This window comes from Schistocerca gregaria, chromosome 8 (assembly GCF_023897955.1).
Source record: "Schistocerca gregaria isolate iqSchGreg1 chromosome 8, iqSchGreg1.2, whole genome shotgun sequence".
In the NCBI taxonomy this organism is placed as follows: domain Eukaryota; kingdom Metazoa; phylum Arthropoda; class Insecta; order Orthoptera; family Acrididae; genus Schistocerca; species Schistocerca gregaria.
In genome coordinates this window covers 252,967,940-252,992,829 of record NC_064927.1, presented here as the reverse complement: position 1 = coordinate 252,992,829, position 24,890 = coordinate 252,967,940, and the positions used below count along the sequence as shown (strand labels likewise).

The 24,890-nt window shown below is 41.6% G+C and overlaps 1 protein-coding gene across 11 annotated transcripts in view; it reads right to left on the bottom strand.

Annotated features, from left to right (window-relative positions):
* Positions 1-24,890, bottom strand: part of LOC126284608 (rabphilin-3A-like) — a 971,947-nt gene that overhangs the window by 746,299 nt on the left and 200,758 nt on the right. The gene's annotated exons all lie outside the window — the stretch shown is intronic.

The window sequence follows — 24,890 nt, the reverse complement described above, 5'->3', positions numbered from 1 at the left end:
TATGTTTTCTCGGTGACCTTTGTTTGCGGACGTGTCTGAAAGAGTCTGTGGTTTCCGTATCGCATACCCCTCAGGGAGAAAGGCAGAGGTCGGTACAACTCTAGCGTCGAGTTCCATTCTCTCGTCCGAATCTTCATGTGGAGTCGATGGGCGGCGTTCTTCAATCTCTGTGGACACCGTGAAACGTCCAATTAGAACAATTGTACATGACTGTGCTTAAACTGAGACACAATAGTTTTTTTTAGCGCAACGCAATCTGACTTTCAATAATCCCTACAAGAGAATGGCCCTGACTAACATTAACCTATATGTTTCACAAGTCACTTACCTCACAAAAATCTTCGTTACTCGAACTACTGCAATACAGCGAGCGCCACTACTGCCAGCTAACTAAAAGATTCAAACTACGGAAGTCACTAACTACTGATAGTTAGCAAATGAAAGATTTTAATAGAGAACAAACAATGTATTTACCTTTATAGTCATAATATATATATATCAGTTCATGACACCAATTCTTACAAATTTCAAAACTCCGGCATTTCTCTCCCCACATCCACCACTGCTGGCGGCTCATCTCCAACTGCGCAACGCTACGCGCTGTTAGCATCCAGCTGCCGCTGCCCAACACTACAATGACAGTCAACAATGCAAACCAGCCACAGACTGCACACGGCACAGCCAGTGATTTTTATACAGAGCGCTACGTGGCGGCGGCGTTACCAATAAAAAAACCTAAACAGCCTACTTACATAGCCCTCATGCTCCCCACGAAAAAATTTACAAACTGTTTTGGGCAGTGGCCAATACAGATTTGAAAAATTTTTTCATAATTACAATGACAAAGAAATGAAATGCACACACTTATCGATACAGTGTTGGTCAAAAGCTAAAATTTTCTCACAGTCCATAAAGACAGTCCTGATCATTCATCAAAGTAAAATTGCAGTGTTTTTCTCAAAGTCTGAGTAGTAAAAGAAAATGCACACGGAAGTAGTGGATTTCCATGCAGTCTTGAAGAACTAGTGTTGTCCTTTCAACGGAAAGACAGTGCTGACTCTTGACATGCAGACAAGTAATGGGCCACAACAGAGCAAACCCACAGCAGAGTCAGTCGAAGTTTTAAAGAATATTGGTAGGTAGGTCGTCACAGAGTAGACCCATTGTAGTGCTGGTAGAGATTACAGTATTGGTGGGCCACCAGAGGTGCAGACCCAGTGCAGTCCTTGTAGAAATAATGGTATTGGTGAGTCATCAAAGGTGTAGACCCACTTCAGTCCTTGTAGAGATTATGGTATTGGTGGGCCACCAGAGGTGCAGACCCACTGCAGTCCTTGTAGAGATGGCTAGCAGCCATCTGTTGCGACTGTGCAGTTGCACAATCACCATCAAAGAGTCTTGCAGAGAATAGAGCAAGTCCATAAACCACCACTTGTGCACTCACAAATTTTTTGAAATGTCCTTTAAACCAGCAATGCTGTTATCCAGTCTCTTACTGAATTATTAACACACATGCAAACACTATCAGTCCCTACTTCTCACATATTGTCCATATACTATGACCAACAGAAACGTGTGCAGTGAAATGTAATTTACAAGTTACTTAATTTGATGAACTGGTGTCAATTGCAATTTTATAACATAAGAATACAATAACAAAGGTACACAATATATCATTAAAGAACATAACAATACAGATAACATTTGTAGTAGTACAGGCTTTACAAAAGAATCGAAATAGCAAATACATCAGTGTTACAAAAATTACGACATAAGTACATACATAAAAGATCAGAATAACTTTTGAAACATCAACTTCACACATGAGCATTAGAACAAAACAGTATAAATAATGTGTAAACATCTTTACAAAGTAAATAACATGTTATTAATGCAAATTATATTTGAGGATAACTGTATTTCTCATCATAGTGAATGTAGCTTAGTATTAGAAAAATTCTGCAACATAAGTCTTATCAGATAAACATATAAAGGCAGGAAGAACATAAATACACAAGGGTACACAAACACATAGTGGGATAACACAAGGAAAGGGCAGGGTTTGTTTTATTGCAGTATTTTTCAAACAAAACTTTCTTTACTTCTCGGAGATCTCCCTTCGTTCTTCATTATTTCCAAAAAGTCCTATCTATACCTGCTTTCTGTACTTTTCTCATATAACCTCTCAGTGCATTTCTTCAAATCCATCGCAACTCATTCTCTTATATAGGCTACCCCCTCTCAAGCTAACTTAAATCTACTGAGCTCAGATGCTTAACTAAGGGACAAAGCAATGCAGCAGCACAAAATGATTAATACAAACAACAATGAAATAAAATGGAAGTTGTCAAAGAAGCAGCAATATTAAAACTAATATAAGGCAATGCACAGCAAACAAGAAAAATAAATCCGTAGTAAAACTGGCTTAACAGAGTAATACAAAGTCAAATTCAGTAACATTATGCCTGGCAAACAGCAGCAGCAAATGAAAGAACTTATATCTAAACATGACAAAGCTGAAGCAGATAAAATATTACAGTAAAAATGTTTAATACCTATGTCACATCTTAACACTAGAGTGACGCATCACGAGAACATACGCTAGCAGATAAGTTACCAAATCGTAAAAAAAATATTTTTGCAATTCCTATGAAGGGAAATGTCTATTTGTGCTCTCTTTTCTAAGAAAGTACATCATAAAATGATCCTTTACTGGGTCTGTAGACAGAAAATAGTTATATTAGTACATGTATTAAATTTTATTTTAAACAATGCTGCAGTGCAGCAAGAAACTAGGTATTAAACAAAATAGGCAAAGCAAGGCGTGAAACGTCATCCGCTAGCCATAAGTCATTTCATAATGCAGTAAGCAATCTTCCAACTAGAAAGACAATAGACATGAAATGTTTGTCATCATTTCATTTCAGTAAATATTATAAATTAAGAACTCCAAAGTGTAATCATGTGTTTTCAAGTATGAGCGTGTCGTATTTGCGACGCTTTTTACAAAGAAATGTCAATAGCGAGGATAATGGCCTTTTTTTTACCTGTGCCTCTGAAAGGCACACACTAATGGCTTGTTTCCAGGTGGCTGTCGCGCAGCTGGGTGCCTACGACGCGTTGTGTGCAGGTCGTCACTTAACTGTCTTACCGAAATATTTACAACAGCAGTTTCCGCTACAGTGACAGTCTCATATACAAATATTTCACAGGTCAAGAATTTGCGTAACACATCTGTAGAAACAAAATCCTTTAAATATAATAGCGTCCAAAAAATTTTCGTCGGCACTGTAACACATTCATGCATGTACATACATTTCATAACTCTTAAAGTACGATTCTTGGTTTCCAACAACCTTTTTCACAAACCAGAGTCCCTAACCACTACTCATTATTTCTTACTTTATTACATATATACATATTCGTAGACACTTCTTCAATATTTCATCATAATAAATAAGTAGCATAATCAAATTCCTCATATAGCATCAGCTTATTGATCATAAACATACCTCAGCAGCATAATACACATAGTCATCGTAACAATAACATCATAACACCTCAGTCAACTCTCAAAATCGTCGTAGCTTCCTCCAATAATTTCAAAACCTAAACAAATTTTCTGGTCATGTCAAAAGTGTCATCTATCTCAAACGTACTTTAAAAATCATGATCCCATACCAAATACATCATTCAAAGATCTCATAATATCACAATGGTTCCGAAAAAATATGAACTGTTCACAAAGTACAGACAAAATACAATTTCATAATTATCCAGCGTTGCAATTATGTAAACATCTGTCACTGATGTAGTAAAATAAATCTTTGTCTCTCTCAGTTAAATAACCAGATAGCTGTGTAATTTATGTGTTAGAGAAATATGGTACCGATGTGTAAAGTTGTATAAGCAAATATCATATTAGCTAGGGCTCCTTGTGGTTGCCAAACACATGGTACACAAATTAGACATGTACCCCCCTGAGGATTAATGTAATTATATCCTCAGATGTTACAGATTACAGCAATGGAATGAAATGTATCACGGAAAACCTTTGTATCATTGTATTTCAAATATCTTTAAAAATAAATGCTTTAAGTACAAAATTAGTCACTCAAATACGCGTACTGTAGTGCTAAACTGTGCGTCGTGTTGTAAGATAATCTCTGTGGAAGTGTCGTAGTTATCGTCCTCCGAAAGCTAAGTTCTACAGAAGTCAATGTACTTACCTCATGATAAACAAAAGTGAAATGCTTTGCTTATAGATATCGTAGTTACTACGCTAATTGCCGTGATGAAGTAAGTACTGTACTGTAACGTATTGTTGTGCTACAGAAAAGGCTGTCTCATTGTAGCTATACCACAAAGTTACTACTAAAACATGTTTTACTTTCCAGAATAATACAGAAAAACTGTGCAGATATAAAACAGATACCGTGCAAAAGCAACATTGTAAATTGTCACTCATTAGTAGCGTCGTGATAAAATCGTGTAGCTGTCACATAAACTAACCACTGTGTCATCTGGTATCTCACAGAACGTACTTTAAATCCACAATGTATTTTCAAGTAAACCAAAATGTTGCATTAAAATCTCATTAGCAGTACTGGTAACTGTTCTAAATATGTCAGCCTTATAGTCGTTACGTAATCGTGCAACTAACAAGCAAGAATGTACATGCACAATAACAGTGTGACGTCTGTTCACTATAACAATGCATTCGTAATTTCTGTTTAAATAAGTTCTCTTGGTTCTTGACTGGATATTTAACTTCAAACATGGTTGCATGTTAACGGATTCTAAGTCTGACAAATTGTACTAGTAGCGTGAAGTGAAAAATTTTATGGCAAAGACAAAGTTAAAAAGCAGATTATCTTTCAATAAACGCTTTTACATGTGAAATGTGGTGTAAACCTTTACTCTTCCTAGTACGCAGAGTTTCAACTTCAACTCAATTATCATGTGATTACGTCGGTAAGGAACACTGGAATTTTGCTCAAGGTTAGCTTATGTTATTTTTCTCTGAGCCAGCCGGCGCACGCGGCTGCCTGCGGTGCGAGTCATTGTCTGTCTCATTGTTGGCGCGCGCCGTTATTGGGATTAGGAGACCTAACTTCTACAAATTCACCTTGTCGAGAGGGCCCTGCTCTGTTTGAATCCCGCCAGTTCTGCTGCAATTCCGGTCTGTCGTTATGATTATATCGTCTGTCGTCATGTTGGTAGTTCCTGTAGTTTCTTTCTTGTCGGTTAAGTGGTGGAGAATTTCTCCGTGAATTATCACTGCGCGGTGGACCGTTGCGTCTGAAGTTATTCTGTCTCCCGTGATAATAGTAGTCCTGGTTGCCATATTGTCTGTTTCTATGACTGTCTGTGTAATATTCATTACTACAAAAATGCGATCTTTCTCTCTCTGTAACTATTATTCTGGCAGTGGTTGTCATATGGGTGGTGTCTGTTTTGGTCACGATTTGTGTTGTGAGAATAGCCATGTCGTCTCCAGTTATTGTTTCCTTCATCGCGGAATTGCAACGGATGTGACCTGTAGTGATTGTTTTCCTGTTTTCGCAACCCGCGTTTGTCTGAGTCAATTTCTAACTCTTGTAAGAGTCCCTGAAAAGCTTCAATGTCGTCTTTGCAACGCCCTGCCAAAATAATATTCCTTAAATGTTCCGGTAATTTCATTAAGAAAATGCGGATGAGTTCTGCAGGGCAGTATGGGTTTGAAAGATATTGATTCTTATGCAACATGTCTTCAAAATATTTGACAAGACTGGAAAATTCAGATTGTTCAAAGTGTTTCATCATCATTATGCTTTGTTTTACTCGGTCTTGTGTAGCTTGAGACCAATATGCTGAGAGGAAAGCATGATAAAATTCTCCTTCACTGTGACAATCGTGAATGACCGATCGCATTCTTACAGCTGGTTCATTCTCCAAGTAGCCACACATAAATTCTAATCTGTGCTCTAATGACCAGTTGGGAGGAAAACAACAGGAGAATTGATGGAGCCACGCTTGTGGATGAATGTCGTTGTCAGAATTCTTAAATGTTTTGAATTTACGTGCAGTACTGAACAGCTTATAGTCAAAATCATTGTGTCGGCGGGTAGCATATTGGTCATTGTTACGTCGTGTCGGCGGTTCCATCTCAAAATTCGGTGCACCTTGCCAATTTCTTTCATGATTTCCGAAATGCCCTGTGTTATTATTTTGTGGCTTTTCCGCATTTTTAAGTCCCTCTTCCCGTGTTGGAGCGCGAGTGTCCTCTGAAATACGCAATTCTTGTATTACCTGTGTCAGCTGATCTTGTACTTGCCGGATATCTCTTTGGTGTTGCGTATTAATTTGATTCTGATTTTGTTTGAATTTCCTAATTTGTTCGCACTCTTCTGTGTCATTCAGATCATCATCTACCTCTGCAGATAAGTTAATGAACTGATCCGAAAGTTCGATTACTTTCTCCGATAGTGTACTTATTTCCTCAGTATGTTTTTCTGAACCAAATTTCAGAGTGTCCATTTGTGTTGAAATCGTATCTACTGTGTCCTTTAAGTTTTCCTGAGCTCTTGCAAGTTGCGTAACCGAATCGGTGGATGCAACTGAGTCCATTTTAGCTTGCAAGGTGTCGTGATTTTCACGAACAACAGTTTGCAATTCTTTTATGGCTGCTATGTGATTCTGTAATGCGTTTTCATGCCGCGAAAAAATAGGTTGAAAATGCTCACAAATTTGTGTTTTTACGTCATTACAGATTTTTTGACATTTCGATTCAATGTTATGTAACTCAGTAGTTAAATCTTCACGTGTTTGTTCAAGTGTGATGTCTAACTTCCGAAGATTTTGTTCCATTGTGTCTAACTTTTGAAGCTTTCGCTCTGTTTGTCTCTGATTTTGTTCCATTGTGTCTAACTTTTGAAGATTATGTTCCATTGTGTCTAACTTTTGAAGCTTTTGCTGTGTTTGTCTCTGATTTTGTTCCATTGTGTCTAACTTTTGAAGATTTTGCCCCATTTGTTCCTGGTTTTGTTCCATTTGTTGCATTAATTGCAATAATAATGTATTAGTGTCTGGAATCTGTTTTTCTATGCTTTTTGGCAGTGCATTTTCACCAGCAACATTTACATTTTGACAGGCAGAAAATGTGTCTTGACTCAGTTGAGAAAACTGTGAGGACCCATAACCTAAGTCTACAGTATTTGCAATATTGTGTTCTGTCATTTCGGATTCCTGAGGCGAGCTGTTGCCGACTGATCGATCGATAATTGTTCCCTGTTCACTACTTGTTTCATTGTCTACACCATTATTTGCCGCCCGCTCCATTTCCCTATGCACAATTACCAAATTACTACTTGGATTGTCTGTTAATTCACTACACATTGGTGCTGATAAGCGACGATCGTCGTCACTATTATTTCTCAGTTTACTTTGGAGCCTAGTGTTACGTTTTTCACACGCCATTATTGTCACAATATTTCACACGATAACACATAAAAGCACAATTTGAAGAGCAAAAAATAAGAGAACACATTAACATAGCACTGAAAATAATATCTAGTTAATTGCAAGCGAAGCTGCGAAATACTTGGTGCAAATCTACATGCATGCCACAACTGTTTTACTGTACAACAATGAAAGACTGCAACTACAAAGGAAATTCTCTCTATGATTACGCGCTAGCAATAAACAAAGGCTACACTAACTACACAAACTACAAGAAAAAATCAGAAGATTCCAGTGAGGTATCCTTGGCTAAGGGTCGACATATGGAACGTCCCCTTAGAACAATTGTACATGACTGTGCTTAAACTGACACACAATAGTTTTTTTAGCGCAACGCAATCTGACTTTCAATAATCCCTACAAGAGAATGGCCCTGACTAACATTAACCTATATGTTTCACAAGTCACTTACCTCACAAAAATCTTCGTTACTCGAACTATTGCAATACAGCGAGCGCCACTACTGCCAGCTAACTAAAAGATTCAAACTACGGAAGTCACTAACTACTGATAGGCACAGTTAGCAAATGAAAGATTTTAATAAAGAACAAACAATGTATTTACCTTTATAGTCATAATATATATATATATATATATATATATATATATATATATATATATATATATATATATATATATATATATATATATCAGTTCATGACACCAATTCTTAGAAATTTCAAAACTCCGGCATCTCTCTCCCCACGTCCACCACTGCTGGCGGCTCATCTCCAACTGCGCAACGCTACGCGCTGTTAGCATCCAGCTGCCGCTGCCCAACACTACAATGGCAGTCAACAATGCAAACCAGCCACAGACTGCACACGGGACAGCCAGTGATTTTTATACAGAGCGCTACGTGGCGGCGGCGTTACCAATAAAAAAACCTAAACAGCCTACTTACAACCATAATGTTGTTGGTAAATCCGGGACTGGCGACAGATGTGCATTCTAACGCTTCCTGTCTTCCAAGTGCTGTGTCGTCTGTCATGACGGTCGATCGTGTCACCCCTGCGTAATTGAGGGTGAGGGCCGTGAGAATAGGAGGTGGTGCTGAGTCATGTAATGTAATTCGTGTAACCCGCCGAACGCACATGACCCTCCTGGCTTCAACCAGAACAAGTACTAGGTTGTCCGTCTTACATTACAACTGCTCGACAGCCACCTTGTCGCACGCCGTTGAGGACCTGGTACATCTCGAAGTGTTCCATCTTTCGACCACGTGGCTAATTGCCGTCCCAGAAGGGCGGAAAGCTGAGGTAACTACATCCGGTGGCACTTCGAAAGGGAGTTCGAAGAATCTTAGTGTGCGTAATCGTAGTCCAGCGTGGTCAACAGTAACCTCTCCGATGTGACCATCGGAGTGTTTGAACTTTAGAGTGTTCGCGCATCTGTTCACAACTGCGTGACATAACTTGTCATCGGCCATCTTGACGTAAGCGACGCTACTTGTCATGGATAGGTGAATACCTATGATGTGCTGTGTTGGTATTTGAACTTCGTCACGGATGAATCGTTCGACTTCAAAGGCTCGTGGTCGAGCGTAGTCGGGTTGGAAGCTGATCTTGATGGTAGCTTTTCTGTACGAATGAGCCATGGCGACTCAATGTCAACGGACGCGAGTATTAGCTGCGGCGAAGAAGTAAGCAAACTACCTGCGCTCGCGACTCTGCGGACGGTACGTGAACAAGACGTCCTCGCCGCTCACCGGCGAAAGCAGACTGATCCATCTGAACTGCCGAGGACACAGAGGATAATGCGACTACAAGGACTTATCTATGGCTCGCCTCCCGTGAGACCTACATTCACGACTTATTGTCCTGCACTATATTCATAATGCCCGTTCCCATCATACTCATTACTCGCATCTTTACCGCCGATTCCCGTAAGAGTTCGAGCACTGTTTGTGTATCCGCACAGAACAAGATGGCCAAATGGCCGGTGAGCCTTAACTATATGCAGCTCTCCATGCTACTCTATCCTGTGCAAGCATCTTCATCTCCCAGTACCTACTGCAGCCTACATCCTTTTTACCCTCCACGCTACCCTCCAGTACTAAATTGGTGATCCCTTGATGCCTCAGAACATGTCCTACCAACTGGTCCCTTCTTCTTGTCAAGTTGTGCCACAAACTCCTCTTCTCCCCAATTCTGTTCAAAACCTCCTCATTAGTTATGTGATCTACCCATCTAATCTTCAGCATTCTTCTGTAGCACCACATTTCGAAAGCTTCTATTCTCTTCTTGTCCAAACTGTTTATCATCCATGTTTCACTTCCATACATAGCTACACTCCATACAAATACTTTCAGAAATGACTTCCTGACACTTAAATCTATACTCCATGTTAACAAATTTCTCTTCTTCAGAAACGCTTTCCTTGCCATTGACAGTCTACATTTTATATCCTCTCTACTTCGACCATCATCAGTTATTTTGCTCCCCAAATAGCAAAACACCTTTACTACTTTAAGTGTCTCATTTCCTAATCTAATTCCCTTAACATCACCCGACTTAATTCGAGTACATTCCATTATCCTCGTTTTGCTTTTGTTGATGTTCATCTTATATCCTCCCTTCAAGACACTGTCCATTCCGTTCAACTGCTCTTCCAAGTCCTTTGATGTCTCTGACAGAATTACGATGTCATCGGCGAACCTCAAAGTTTTTATTTCTTCTCCATGGATTTTAATACCTACTCCGAACTTTTGTTTTGTTTCCTTTACTGGTTGCTCCATATACAGATTGAATAGCATCGGGGAGAGGCTACAACCATGTCTCACTCCCTTCCCAACTACTGCTTCCCTTTCATACCCCTCGACTCGTATAACTTGCATTTGGTTTCTGTACAAATTGTAAATAGCCTTTCGCTCCCTGTATTTTACACCTGCGACTTTCAGAATTTGAAAGAGAGTATACCAGTCAACATTGTCAAAAGCTTTCTCTAAGTCTACAAATGCTAGAAATGTAGGTTTGTCTTTTCTTAATCTAGCTTCCAAAATAAGTCGTAGGGTCCGTATTACCTCACGTGTTCCAACATTTCTACGGAATCCAAACTGATCTTCCCCGAGGTCGGCATCTACCAGTTTTTCCATTCGTCTGTAAAGAATTCGCGTTAGTATTTTGCACCTGTGACATATTAAACTAATAGTTCGGTAATTTTCACATCTGTGAACACCTGCTTTCTTTTGGATTGGAATTATTATATTCTTCTTGAAGTCTGAGGGTATTTCGCCTGTCTTATACATCTTGCTCACCAGATGGTAGAGTTTTGTCAGAACCGGCTCTCCCAAGGCTGTCAGTAGTTCTATTGGAATGTTGTCTACTCCCGGGGCCTTGTTTCGACTTAGGTCTTTCAGTGCTCTGTCAAACTCCTCACGTAGTATCCTATCTCCCATTTCATCTTTATCTACCTCCTCTTTCATTTCCATAATATTGGCCTCAAGAATATCGCCCCTGTCAGTCCCTCTATATTCTCCTTCCACCACTCTGCCTTTCCTTCTTTGCTTAGGACTGGGTTTCCATCTGAGCTCTCGATATTCATGCAAGTGGCTCTCTTTTCTCCAAAGGTCTCTTTAATTTTCCTGTAAGCAGAATCTATCTTACCCCTCATGAGATAAGCCTCTACATCCTTACATTTGTCCTCTAGCCATCCCTGCTTAGCAATTTTGCACTTCCTGTCGATCTCATTTTTGAGCCGTTTGTATTCCTTTTTGCCTGCTTCACTTACTGCATTTTTGTATTTTCTCCTTTCATCAATTAAATTCAGTATCTCTTCTTTTACCCAAGGATTTCTACTAGCCCTCGTCTTTTTACCTACTTGATCCTCTGCTGCCTTCACTATTTCATTCCTCAAAGATACCCATTTTTCTTCTACTGTATTTCTTTCCCCATTCCTGTCAATTGTTCCCTTATGCTCTCCCTGAAACTCTGTACAACCTCTGGATTAGTCAGTTTATCCAGGTCCCAACTCCTTAATTTCCCAACTTTTTCCAGTTTCTTCAATTTTAATCTACAGTTCATAACCAATAGATTGTGGTCAGAGTCCACATCTGCCCCTGGAAATGTGTTACAATTTAAATCCTGGTTCCTATATCTCTGTCTTACCATTATATAATCTATCTGAAACCTTCTAGCATCTCCAGGGTTCTTCTATGTATACAACCTTCTTTCATGATTCTTGAACCAAGTGTTAGCTATGATTAAGTTATGCTCTGAGCAAAGTTCTACCAAACGGCTAACTCTTTCATTTCTCTCCCCCAATCCATATTCACCCACTATGTTTCCTTCTCTCCCTTTTCCAACTCCCGAATTCCAGTCACCCATGGCTATTAAATTTTTGTCTCCCTTCACTACCTGAACAATTTCTTTTATCTCATCATACATTTCATCAATTTCTTCATACTCTGCAGAGCTAGTTGGCATATAAACTTGTACTACTGTAGTAGGCATGGGCTTCGTGTCTATCTTGGCCACAATAATGCGTTAACTATGCTGTTGGTAGTAGCTTACCCGCACTCCTATTTTTTTTATTCATTATTAAACCTACTCCTGTATTACCCCTGTTTGATTTTGTATTTATAACGCAGTATTCACTTGACGAAAAGTCTTGTTCCTCCTGCCACCGAACTTCACTAATCCCCACTACATCTAACTTGAACCTATCTATTTACCTTTTTAAATTTTATAACCTACCCACCCGATTAAGGGATCTGACATTCCACGTTCCGATCCGTAGAACGCCAGTTTTCTTTCTCCTGATAACGACGTCCTCTTGAGTAGCCCCCGCCCGGAGATCCGAATGGGGGACTATTTTACCTCCGGAATATTTTACCCAAGAGGACGCCATCATCATTTAATCATACAGTAAAGCTGCATGCCCTCGGGAAAAATTACGGCCGTAGTTTTCCTTTGCTTTCAGCTGTTCGCAGTACCAGCACAGCAAGGCCGTTTTGGTTATTGTTACAGGGCCAGATCAGTCAATCATACAGACTGTTGCCCCTGCAACTACTGAAAAGACTGCTGCCCCTCATCAGGAGCCACACGTTTGTCTGGCCTCTCAACGGATACCCCTCCGTTGTGGTTGCACCTACGGTACGGCTATCTGCATCGTTGAGGCACGCATGCCTCCCCACCAACGGCAAGGTCTATGGATCCTGGGGATATATATATATATATATATATATATATATATATATATATATATATATATATATATATATATGACTTTTGAACACTATTAACGTTAAATTTCATTTGCTAACTATGCCTATCAGCAGTAGTTAGTGCCTTTAGTAGTTACAATCTTTTATTTATCTGGCAGTATTGGCGGTATTGCGAGTAACGAAGATTTTTGTGAGGTAAGTGATTCATGAAGGGCATAGGTTATTGCCAGCCAGGGTCATTCTTTTGTATGGGTTATTGAAAGTCAGATTGCGTTGCGGTAAAAATATTGTGTGTCATTTTAGTGATGATCACAATAAGTAAGAGAAAGCTATTTGAGTACGTTGAGATTTGCTCAGCTGTCTTTGTATCAAATAACATAGAAGTTTACCGGCACAGTAATTCATAATTTTTGTAACGGGACGTTTCAAAATTTAATTCTTGCTCCATAGAACGGGCCACAAGGCACAAACTGGGAAACAATTCTTCCACTGTCGTCTTTCCAGCGGATAAGGACAAACTCCCCTGTACTGCAGCCACACGTAAGGTTGAAAGGAAAACGTTGGCGTTGTTAAATTCTTCTTTTCTGCCACAAGAAGTTACAGAATATCTCTATTACACGCAGGTTATATGGTCACCCGAAACAAATCAACAGGAAGGTCTAGTATTACGACCCATTGTGGGAAGTATGGGTGCACCGACTTACGACTTAGCAAAGCGTGTTGTATCATTACCGAGACATTTTGTCGGCGAATCCCCGCATCACCTAACTATTGTGCAGACTTTATTAAATGGCCGAAGTCTCTATCACTCAGTGGATCTGACATATCAGTAAACATTGATGTTGTCTCATTCATTACTATCAAGGACCGAAGTTTAACTCTAGTATAACAGCATTGTTGCGTCGTGCCTTATTCACAGATTACTTTTTATTCAACATTGAATATACAGAACAGTGATGCCGTTGTAGTCCAACATCCCCTCTGGTAGCAAAACAATGTACGTTAGACGTTGAAGAGAGGCCACTCTATCCGGCGGAACGTAAACCAAATGTATTCTGCCGGTCAGTAGATGATACCTTTGTAGCGTGTCTAAACTGTGATGAAGTACCGTTACGATTTTTAAAACATGTTAATTCAATACACAGCAATATTACATTTATGATGGAACGGAAGATGGTGGCTACCATTTCGAATCATCTTAGTCTATCGGAAAGTGTGTTGGTTCTTAGGACATTCCGTTTACCGTAAGCGCAGACATGCGGATTCGTATCCAAGCTGTCTCGCTAGCATCACCCATCACAAACCATTGACGTCCTTCGAACTCTGGTGCACCAGGTACACCAGGTGGAGGTTAAAGAAAGTGGCTGCCTACAATTCCTAGACGTTTTCGTCAATCAAAAAGTGAATGGGTCGTTGAAGCATTCCGGTGCCATGAATCCGCCACCGTATTCACAGGTGTCTAGCTTCCACAGAGCTACACAGACCACGGACGCCCTTCAACCACTGATGCATTGGCGACATGTTGTGCCTGACAGGAACAGCCTGGTGAAGGAGTTGGTGCACCACGATCACTGTTGAACCAAAATGGGTGTCTCCACGTCAGATTACCGTGGTTTTGGTGAGGAGTAAACGTTACCAGCCACAAAAGTGGTCGAGTGGCCGTTCCTTTCTGTGGATTAATGCAGCTTCTCATTCGAATCCGTGCGGCGTAGCCGCCTGGTTTGACGCGCCTTGCTATGGTTCGCGCCCCCCCCCCCCCCCCCTACTCCGTCCGAGGTTCGAGTCCTCCCTCAGGCATGGGTGTTTGTGTGTGTGTGTGTGTGTGTGTGTGTGTGTGTGTGTGTTGTCCTTAGCGTACGTTAGTTTAATTTAGGTTAAGTAGTGTGTAGGCCTAAGGAAGCGGCTTATTCTATTTCCTCTGTGCATTTTTGTGTATTTATCAGGCAGAGTCCCACGTTTCATTTGCTGCGCAGTGCATACTGCCACTGTTTGCATAGCGCAAGGCGTTTGTTTTGTGATTGAAGAGCCACTTGTAGCAGTTAGATCCGTCAGCCGTCAGCTGAGTGGCTGCCTTCGTTACAGCAGTAGCTGTTGACGCAGCTTCTCATTAGAAACGATTTATTTTATATTTCCTATGTGCTATGTAGTTTCATCACCTGTATTTGATGCATGTTTGCGTATTTTCCCACACTTCCGCATTTTATTAACTTCTTAAAACAGATGCGAGCTGAGCTGGTGACCCTTCCCTCGCACCTCAAGGTGGTGTTGGTTTCAGTCACGCAACTTGAGGCTGTCGGCAATGGTCGGCCGGACGTGGGATGCACGGTACGTCCAGCAGGTCAGATATGCCGCACTGAAATTGACCCTCACCAGTGATCAAGTGGGAGATGGGTCCAACGTGTAGCAGACAGCAAAAGACTTCCGAAGGACTGATCGGAGGACTTCCCCAGTTCGTCAGTCGAACAGAATTGACCGCTATTTGTGGCTCACAAAGATCCTGAGCCAGGTGGATTCACTCACCCAGTTCCAAAGGAAGCCTCTCGGCCCACAAGGTCTGGACATTCACAGAGGCTGGAATTACTGTTAGCTGACGACTGCAAAGTTAGACGCTTAAGAGGGTCTCTTAAGGATATGGCTGCCAAGGAGGGAATGATTTCAGTGGGGACTTTGAGGACATACTGGGAGGAGTCATTCCAGATATGGAACAGGTGTTTCCAGAGGCCTCGAAGTGCTCATGGTACAGACAACTGCTGGTGATGGCTCATGTCGGTATTAACATCTGTAGCATCATGGACAGAACAGTGGTCCATCGATACGGAACAGGGTGGAGGGGATGACTCATAGGCTCAGACGGTTCTGTGCCATGAATACTGCAGATTCCGCGACTTGCGGCATAGAATGGTAGGGTTCCCGGTTCTGCTTAGTATGTCAGGGGTCTACTACACAGAGGAGGCGGCTACGAGTGAGGCGGGGGCTATGAGGTGGGGACTGGGCGGGTTCTTAGGTTTGAGGGACTTGGGAAACTACGTAGAGCTCTTCAGTCTACAAGTGTGTAGGACAAACGCAGGACGAAGGCAGACCTAGGAACAATCGTTATTATAGTTGTCAATTGTCGTAGCTGTGTTGGAAAAGAACAAGAGCTCCAAGTATTGACAGAAAACACTGAAGCTCAAATCGTTATTGGTACGGAAAGCGGCTACGGCCTGAAATAAGTTCTGCTGAAATTTGTAGGAAGGACCTGACTGTGTGCAGTAAGGATAGATTAAATACATTTGGTGTTACAGTTTTTATTACTATCAGACAAAGTTTACCTTGTGTTGAAATTGAAACATAGTTGGTATGAATTAGTATGGGTACAGGTTGTACTTGACAACCAGAATATTTAGTAGCTGGTCCTTTTACCGACCGCCGACTCAGTTGATAGTTGCTGAACAGTTCATAGAAAGCTTGACTCATTTCAAACAGGAACCTCACTCATACAATTATAGTTGATGGTGATTTCAATCTAACCTCAATATTTAGGCGAAAATACATGTTTAAAGTGCACGGAAGGCATAAGACGTTGTTCGAAATCGTACTGTATGTTTTCTCAGAAAGTTATTTTAAGAATTTGGTTCAGGAGCGCACTGGAAACGTAAATGGGTGCGAAAACATTCTTGAACTATTAGCAACAAATATGTCTGAACAGATGGGGAGCATCATGACGGATACGGGATCTGTGACCACAAGTTCATTTTAGCGACACTTTTTACTGTAACATCCAAATAAGAAATGATGCTGACCTCCACATGATACATAAAACAGGTCAGTATACTTACTGAAAACGAAAGAAGCATGGCGAATGTAAAAGGGCGCAAAATACGCAACACTGTCAATGTTTCACAGAAGTTCGAAATTTAGTGCGAATTTCTATGCGAGCTGCTTCCTCAACGAACTCTGTCTCTAAGTCTGTGAGCAAAGCCGAAGCGGTTCTGGTCGTATGTAAAATACACCAGCGGCACGACGCATCAGTACTTTCACTGCTTGCGATACAAATGGTGATGGTAACGATGACAGTGCCATTAAATCAGAGTTAGTAAAAACAGTTTTCCGAAATACTTCTCCAAAGAGGACAATGTAAATTTTCCAGAATTCTAACCAAAAACTACTGACAATATGCGTAACTTAGAAGTAGATATCCTCGGTGTAGCAAAGAAGCTTAACTGACTTAATAAAGGCAAGGCCTCCGCCTCAGACTTACACTAGTCAGGTTCCTTTCCAAGTATGTTGATACAATGTGTCCATACGTAGCAATCATATACCACTGGTCACTCGCCGAAAGTAGAATAAGCTACACCAGTACCCAAGAAAGCAAATAGGAGTGATCCACTGAATTACAGACCTACATCAGTAACGTCGATTTGCAGCAGGATGTTGGAAGATATGGTGTGTTCGAACATTATGAATTATCTCGAAGAAAATTATTTATTGACAAATCGCCAACACGGATTCAAAATACATCGTCCTTGTTAAACGCAGCCAGTCGGTTCTAGGCACTTCAGTCTGGAACCGCGTGGCCGCTATGGTCGCAGGTTCGAATCCTGCCTCGGCCATGGATGTGTGTGATGTCCTTAGGTTAGTTAGGTTTAAGTAGTTGTAGGTTCTAGGGGACTGATGATCACAGATGTTAAGTCCCATAATGCTCAGAGCCATTTGAACCATTTGTTAAACAGAACTAGCTCTTTATTCCCACGAAGCAACGAGTGCTATCGACAGGGGACATCAAATTGATTCCACATTCCAGAAGTTTTCCAGAAGGTTTTTGACATCGTTCCTCACAAGCGATGTAGATCAAATCAGGTGACTGGATTTGTGAGTCCCTATCAGAATGGTCACAGTTCGTAGTTATTGACGGAAAGTCATTGAGAAAAACAGAAACTATATCCGGCGTTCCCTAAAGGAAGTGTTATAGGCCCTGTGCTGTTCTTGATCTACATAAACGACTTATGAGACAATCTGAGCATCCCTCTTAGACTATTTGCAGATGATATAGTCATTCTTGAAATGTTAAAAGATGTACAAAACGAACTGCAGAATGATGTAGACAAGGTAAGTATATGCTACGAGAAGTGGCAATTGACCCTAAATAATGAAAAGTATGAAGTCAGCCAAGTGAATACCAAAAGGTATCCGCTAAATCAGACAAATCTAATCACTGTACAATCAACTAAATTCTTAGGGATTACAGTTACAAATAACTTAAACCGCAACGTTCGCATAGATAATGTTGTGGGGAAAGTAAACCAAAGATGCGATTTATTCACAGAATACTTAGAAAATGCAAAATGGCTACTAATAAGACCGCTTACACTATGCTCGTCCGCCCTCCACTGGAGTGTTTCTGTGCGGTGTTCAATCTTCGTCAGATAGGATAGACGGAGGACATCGAAAACAAAGAAGTGCAGCTAGTTTTGTATTATTGCGAAATAGGGGAGAGAGTTCCACGGATATGATACGCGAGTTGTGGTGACAATCATTAAAACAAAGGAGTTTTTCGTTGCGGCTGGATCTTCCCATGAAATTTCAATCAATTAATTTCCATCCTTCCATTGAAAGTGTGAAAATATCCAGTTGGTGTCCACCTGCATAGGGATAAATGATCGTCAAAATGAAATAAGAGCCCGCAGCTCGTGGTCATGCGGCAGCGTTCTTGCTTCCCACGCCCGGGTTCCCGGGTTCGATTCCCGGCGGGGTCAGGGATTTTCTCTGCCTCGTGATGACTGGGTGTTGTGTGATGTTCTTAGGTTAGTTAGGTTTAAGTGGTTCTAAGTTCTAGGGGACTGATGACCATAGATGTTAAGTCCCAAAGTGCTCAGAGCCATTTGAATAATTTTAAACCAAAAAAATAAGAGAAATCAGAGCTCGCAGAGAAAGATTTAAGCATTCGTTTTCCCGCGCGCTATTCGAGACTGGAACGGTAAAGAAATAGCTTGCAGGCTTTCAATGAACCCACGGCCAGGCACTTAATTGTGATTTGCAGTGTATTCGTGTGGATGTAGATGAAGACACAGATTGTAAGGTTTACAAGATCAGGTTTTTCCCCGACAAGTGAGTTACATTTAATTTAAATTAGACAGTATCCTAAAAACCTTTATGTTAAACTAATCTTCTTTTGTCATTGTGGAAATCCTGCATTCCTCAGACCACACGCATAATATATGAAAGACACGTGATACGTGATCACCACACCTGGCTTTCACAGCCCAGTAAGACAGACGCTGCTGAACACTGTAGCACTGCGGGCCTTTATTGTGCCGCAAACACCACTGCCACGACAAAATCATTCAGGGATTCGATAGTTAAGGAATGTCGGGAAATAATGTCGGCGGCAGATCTTATTAGTACTGATGGCTGCTTACGACGGGGGTACTCTAAATATATAGCAGCCGAAATAGTATTGTATTGTTGATGATAAAGGTTGTCACAGGGGGAATGGTGAATATTCAGGAATATGGCAGAAACGCTCATTTGAAGAGAAACTTAACTTGCATATAAGCCCTACTCCCAATGGTTTCTGAGATAAAACACATTTAATGTAAATTTGTATTTGGCCTAGTGGCATGCAGGTATGTACGAGGATGTGCTGAGAATTAATGACTCCTATTTTTTTGTGTGGAAATCCTTAAATAAAACAAACGTTATTTACATTTTTCATATATATTCTGTATGTATACATATTTGTTTGTCAACGTAGTCACATTGGCGACGAACACATTATTCCCAACTAGAGACGCGCGGGGTAGCTGTGCGGTCCTAGGCGCCTTATCACGGTTCGCGCGGCTCCTTCCGTCGTAGGTTCGAGTCTTCCGTCGGGATTTGGTGTGTGTGCGTTGTCCATAGTTTAAGATATATTAAATAGTTTGTGAGCCTAGTTTCATCCAATAGGACGGTTCAAATGGCTCTGAGCACTATGGGACTTAACATCTGAGGTCATCAGTCCCCTAGAACTTAGAACTACTTAAACCTAACTAACCTAAGGACATCACACACATCCATGCCCGAGGCAGGATGCGAACCTGCGACCGTAGTTGTCGCGCGGCTCCACTGTAGCGCCTAGAACCACTCGGCCAGTCCGGCAGGCGATCCAATGGGAACTTACCACAAATTTTTAAAATTTCCCAACGAGCCACCAGTTGTTGATACCATCACTGTAGAGTGTTTCACTTTGTTGTTGGAGCCAAAAGCTCACCTCTGCTTGTATCGATTGATCACTATCAAAGTGAAGTCTTCGAAGGTGGTTTTTAAGTTTTGGAAGCACTCCGTCACAAACCTTGAGGTTATCACATTACAGATGTCGGTACAGTCATCACAGTATACAGCTTTCATTCTTCTATGATTTCAGTTGGAGGTTCGTTTTTTTGTGGTCATAAACCCGATTACAGCACGCTGTTTCTCACTCACCTATAGAGTTCAGCTTCACACAGCTGTGCTGCACACTACAATTCCTAGTCCTATAGCGGCAGAATATTGTGTATTGGCTCAGCAAACTAGGAGAGTCTATCTAATAAAACGCATGACATGTGATAACTCAACTGTTACTGAGAACAGAAAAAATTTAGGCATTTGTTTTCAGCACGTACTCGTATCTTACCCACCCGATCTCTCTGAAGTTTAATTCTAGTGCAACTTCGGTCACTGCTTTGAGTCTCTTTGCTCGGGGCGTCTTTCTGCGATTTAGCCCGTTAGACGCGTAGTTGTCCGTCGTGTGTTGTGAGTGCAGTAGTGCGAGGCATTAAGAGATTATCAGCCAGAAGCATCGGTTAACTCCCTGCACACGCGCTGATTAACATCGCACACGCCCTCACTAATGACGAATATGCAGCTGTGGTGTATGTTTACTGCTTCTGTGATGGTAGTGTTCCTGCTGCTGTCAAAGAATACCGCTCGCGCTTTCCTGTACAGCGAGTTCCTGGTCGTAGAGTGTTTACCAGAGTTTTCAGCACATCGAGTGAAACAGGTATCCTTCCAAGTTTGTACTTTTCTTCTGAACATGGCGTTCAACAACCTAAGCAGGTGCAACAACACATAGTTCATCTGGATGCAGCGCAGTCCCCTATCAGCACACGACGCCTTTCTGCACTTACCCTAAATCGCTCCAGGCAAATTCCGGGATGGTTCTTTTGAAAGGGCACGGCCGACTTCCTTCCCCGTCCTTCCCTAATCCAATGAGACCGATGACCTCGTAGTTTGGTCCCTTTCCCCCAAAACAACGCCCCCAACGTGTGAGTATGCGACTTCGGCTGTGGACTGAGGAGCACACTTGTCCGCGCAGTGCCAGAACACGCTGGGATCGCTGGGGAGCACGCTTGGACTGCCGAGTGGAAGATCTGTGGTCTTGAGGATGCACGACCTCGTCGTAAACCGGATCCAGCAAGCCTTAAGATGAGTGCATCTCAATCCAAGTAGAGAAACTTCCACTGACTTAGGTTCGTGTTGCTGCTCGTAGTGTCGCCGAGGCGAAGAGCAGCGAGTGGAGTGCTTTCTGCTCTGGTGGTAGTGGTTCCTTCTCGTTCCGGGCGCTCTAAACACAGTATTCTGGGGACGTAGTACAGACCGCTGGTTCCGGCTTTGGCGTATTGGTCCATTGTTGCATTTGGTTTATCGGACGTCAGGTAGCTTCAGCAATAGTATCATTAGTCATTCGTTAGACTACCACTAGTGTGAGTTACCATCTTGTGAAGTGAATGCAACTCTTGGCTGCCTATATCATCGCTCGCGAAAGTGTTTGTTGCCGGACCTTCTCAGAAGTCGATTCCTCGAGCACCGTCTGTGGCCCCTTGTGTTACCAAGTTTACCATCATCTTATTTCACCCGTTTGGTAATGAGTTGCTTGTTTTTTTAATTAAGCTTTGCTACTGTATTTGCTGTTTTACAGCAGGTTTCTAAATTTTTTATATTGTTGCCGTTCCTGGCGTGAAAGGCCTTCAGCCGTGATTGTGGTCATTTGCCTTAAAATTCTAATTTGCTATTTACGCACTAACCCTTAGAATCTTATTTGCTGCAATTCCTGGCGTCTGATGCCTTCTGCTGTGTTTGTGGTGATTTGCCTTTAATATTTCAATACCTGTAATTTGTAATTTGCTGCGAGTTTTAAATCATACTTAATTTATTGTCAGCCTGGCGTGTAAGCCCTTTGCCCAGATCACAGTGGCTTGTTTTCCAAAACATTATCTGTTGTATCTGTATTTAATGGTGATTTGCTAAACTGTAGCTCACCGAAAACGCTAATATTTGAACAGTTGTTTATTCCTTCATTAATGACGTCGGTATTTTATTTATTGTTGAGTGTGGAGTTACTAGTTTAAAATAAATTGTGTGTAACTGTAAAAGGCAACCAACAATAACCGAATCCTGCCCTCCCTTGACTATGAGGTCGCAGCCATCCCTGCGCAAGAGAAGTCAACTAATATCAAATATCGGCTTTAATCTGAGGAAGAAATTTCTGAGAATGAACTTCTAGAGTACAGGATTGTATGGTAATGAAACACGGACTGTGGGAAGACCGGAATAGAAGAGAATCGAAGCGTTTGAGATATGGTTCTGCAGACGAATGTGGAAAATTAAGTGGGCTGATAAGGTAAGGAATGAGGACGTTCTGTGCAGTATCGGAGAGGAAAAGGAATATGTGGAAGACGCTGAGAAGTAGAAGGGACAGGACGACAGGACATCTGATAATACATCAGGGAATGAGTTCCATGGTGCTAGAGGGAGCCGAAGAGATAAAAACTGGCAGAGATTGGAATACATTCATCAGATAATGAAGGACGTAGGTTGCAAGTGCTACTCTGGGATGAAAATGTTAGAAATTCGTAGTTGGCCCTGTCAAACCAGACAGAAGATTGATGACTAAAAAATATAAAAAAAATACGTAAGTACAAGTGTACCTGAAATATAAACTCTTCGATTACTGTCAGATATTATAGGGCCCAGAATTAATCCATGGTCTATGCAAGGTATCCTAGGAGGAACTGTCAGTATTCGCGGATATTGCAAGAACCAGGAACGATCATTTGAAGTAAAAACTTCGTATGGACATATGCCCCATTCCGAATGGCTTCCATGGTGAACCAAATGTAAAGTACATTCTGTTTTATTCGATTCACTCTCACTTATACTCGTGAACACATGTGCAACAGCTAGTAAACATTACAGCATGCTTTTTATAAAGAATCAATTGAAAAGTAGGTATTTTTAGCACATTCACCTATAATATTATCGTAAACCTTACACCACTGCGTTGCACAGTCCACAATAAATTTCAACCCATTTGTGCACTGTTGGGAGAACATGACGAGTGCCTCCTCAGGTTCCATAATGACGACACCAGAGTATACTATGCGACCAAGCAGTTCAACTTTCGTTCGTACACCTCACACATCATCCAACCCCATAAACAAGATCACACGATCTTGATGCCCAAGTTAACGACGAATCCAGCGATTAGGTTAAGTGCGGTTGAGGTGTTCCCTCGGATATCTAGTAAAATGTGGAGGAGCTCCGTCATGCAGGATGCACACTGCAATCCTCGTGACCGAAAGAACGCCCTCTAGGCGTTCAACAAAATAATTTTCCAAAAAAATGGCAAGTCATTCTGTCCCGTCATTCGCTCTTCTAAAATGACTGGATCTATCAATGTGTTATCGATCATTCCACATCAAATATTGATCGGAAAACAAACGTCGTAATTAGTTTCCACTATAGGGTGTGGATTTTACTGCAGCCATACATGACTATTAAACTGCATGTGAAATGGGTACAAGTTATGAGCGTGTAATGTTCGCCATACACGTTGGACATTTGGAAAACCTAAATCAGGATTGCCGGACGCGGGATTGAACCGTCGTCCTTCCGAGTGCGAGTCCAGTGTGCTAACCACTGCGCCACCTCGCTCGGTCGCACACTCACACGATCCGGAAAAACAACGACGTCGCCCCAAAGATAGGGCCACAGTTAATACATATCGATAACCGCCGCTGCTGTCACTAGCGGACAGGCAACGCTAGCGAAACGAGTGGCGCCAGTCAAGAAGAGAAGAAGACAACCAACCGGAACTATGCCCACTAAACGATACGGTCTGGCCTCCAACAAAGGATGGAAACCTACAAACAGCACCAATTCGAGCCGCAGATCGGCTCAATGGCCTTCTTGCCATTGCTAGTCTGCTTTTGAAGTACTCCTTGCTCTGTTCGTCATTGGTTATTCTGCTGCTCAGGTAGCAGAATTCCTTAACTTCAACTACTTCGTCGTCATCAATCTGTGTCTTAAGTTACTCGCTGTTCTCATTTCTCCTGCTTCTTATTACTTTCGTCTTTCTTCGATTTGCTCTCAGTCCATATTGTATACTCACTGGACTGTTCATTCCATTCAGCAGTATTTCATACAAAAGTCAGTGGTGGACCGTAACCACAAATTCACATTTATTTCTCAAACAGCTCAAACATCTCTTATTCACTGCAAAGCCTTTGCTTCTGTTACCAACTAGTTTCATCTTTATCAAGTAGCACTATGGTTTATCACAGACACTGTACAGCTTGTCATATGCTACTAACAATCACTATCTTTCTTTTCTCTCGGACTGGATGTGATGTTCGGTCATAGGTCACAGAAGACCGCGTGGTGCAATCGTCTCCGTACAGTCAGAGAGCCGGTTGAAGACCCAAGCTACGTGAGCTGCCGCTTGGGACGCTAAGTTGACAAGGGGATCGCGCCTGCTCGCCATCACCGTCTAAAGTAATGGCATATGAAAGACTTGGCCAGAAATGAAAGTCAAAAAAGTTAGAGCTCCCGATGTCCAAGCGTTTAAACGAAGTAGCATTTTTGTAACGGGTAGGGCGAGGGTCCAGCCCTTTATGTTAGCGTGGATTCCAGGCCACAGTTGGTGCAGCGAAAAGAGTAAGAAACGGTAATCCGAGAGTCGTGGTATCGAGTTTCTGAGCAGAAATCTTTATATTTCCACTTTCATACCTTATTTACACTGCAAATAAACTGAAAAATGCTCAGTATATTGTGTTTACTAAGATTTTCATAAAATGCATGAAAGGAAAAGACAAAGGAAAATCTGCGGCTGAAAATAAGTGTACAAGAATGGATTAAATTACAGCATCCATGAGGAGTCCGCAAATAAATTTCCTGGAATGGGTTGTAAGGAGTACACGACACGTTCATGTATCAAACCGATCCTTTCATT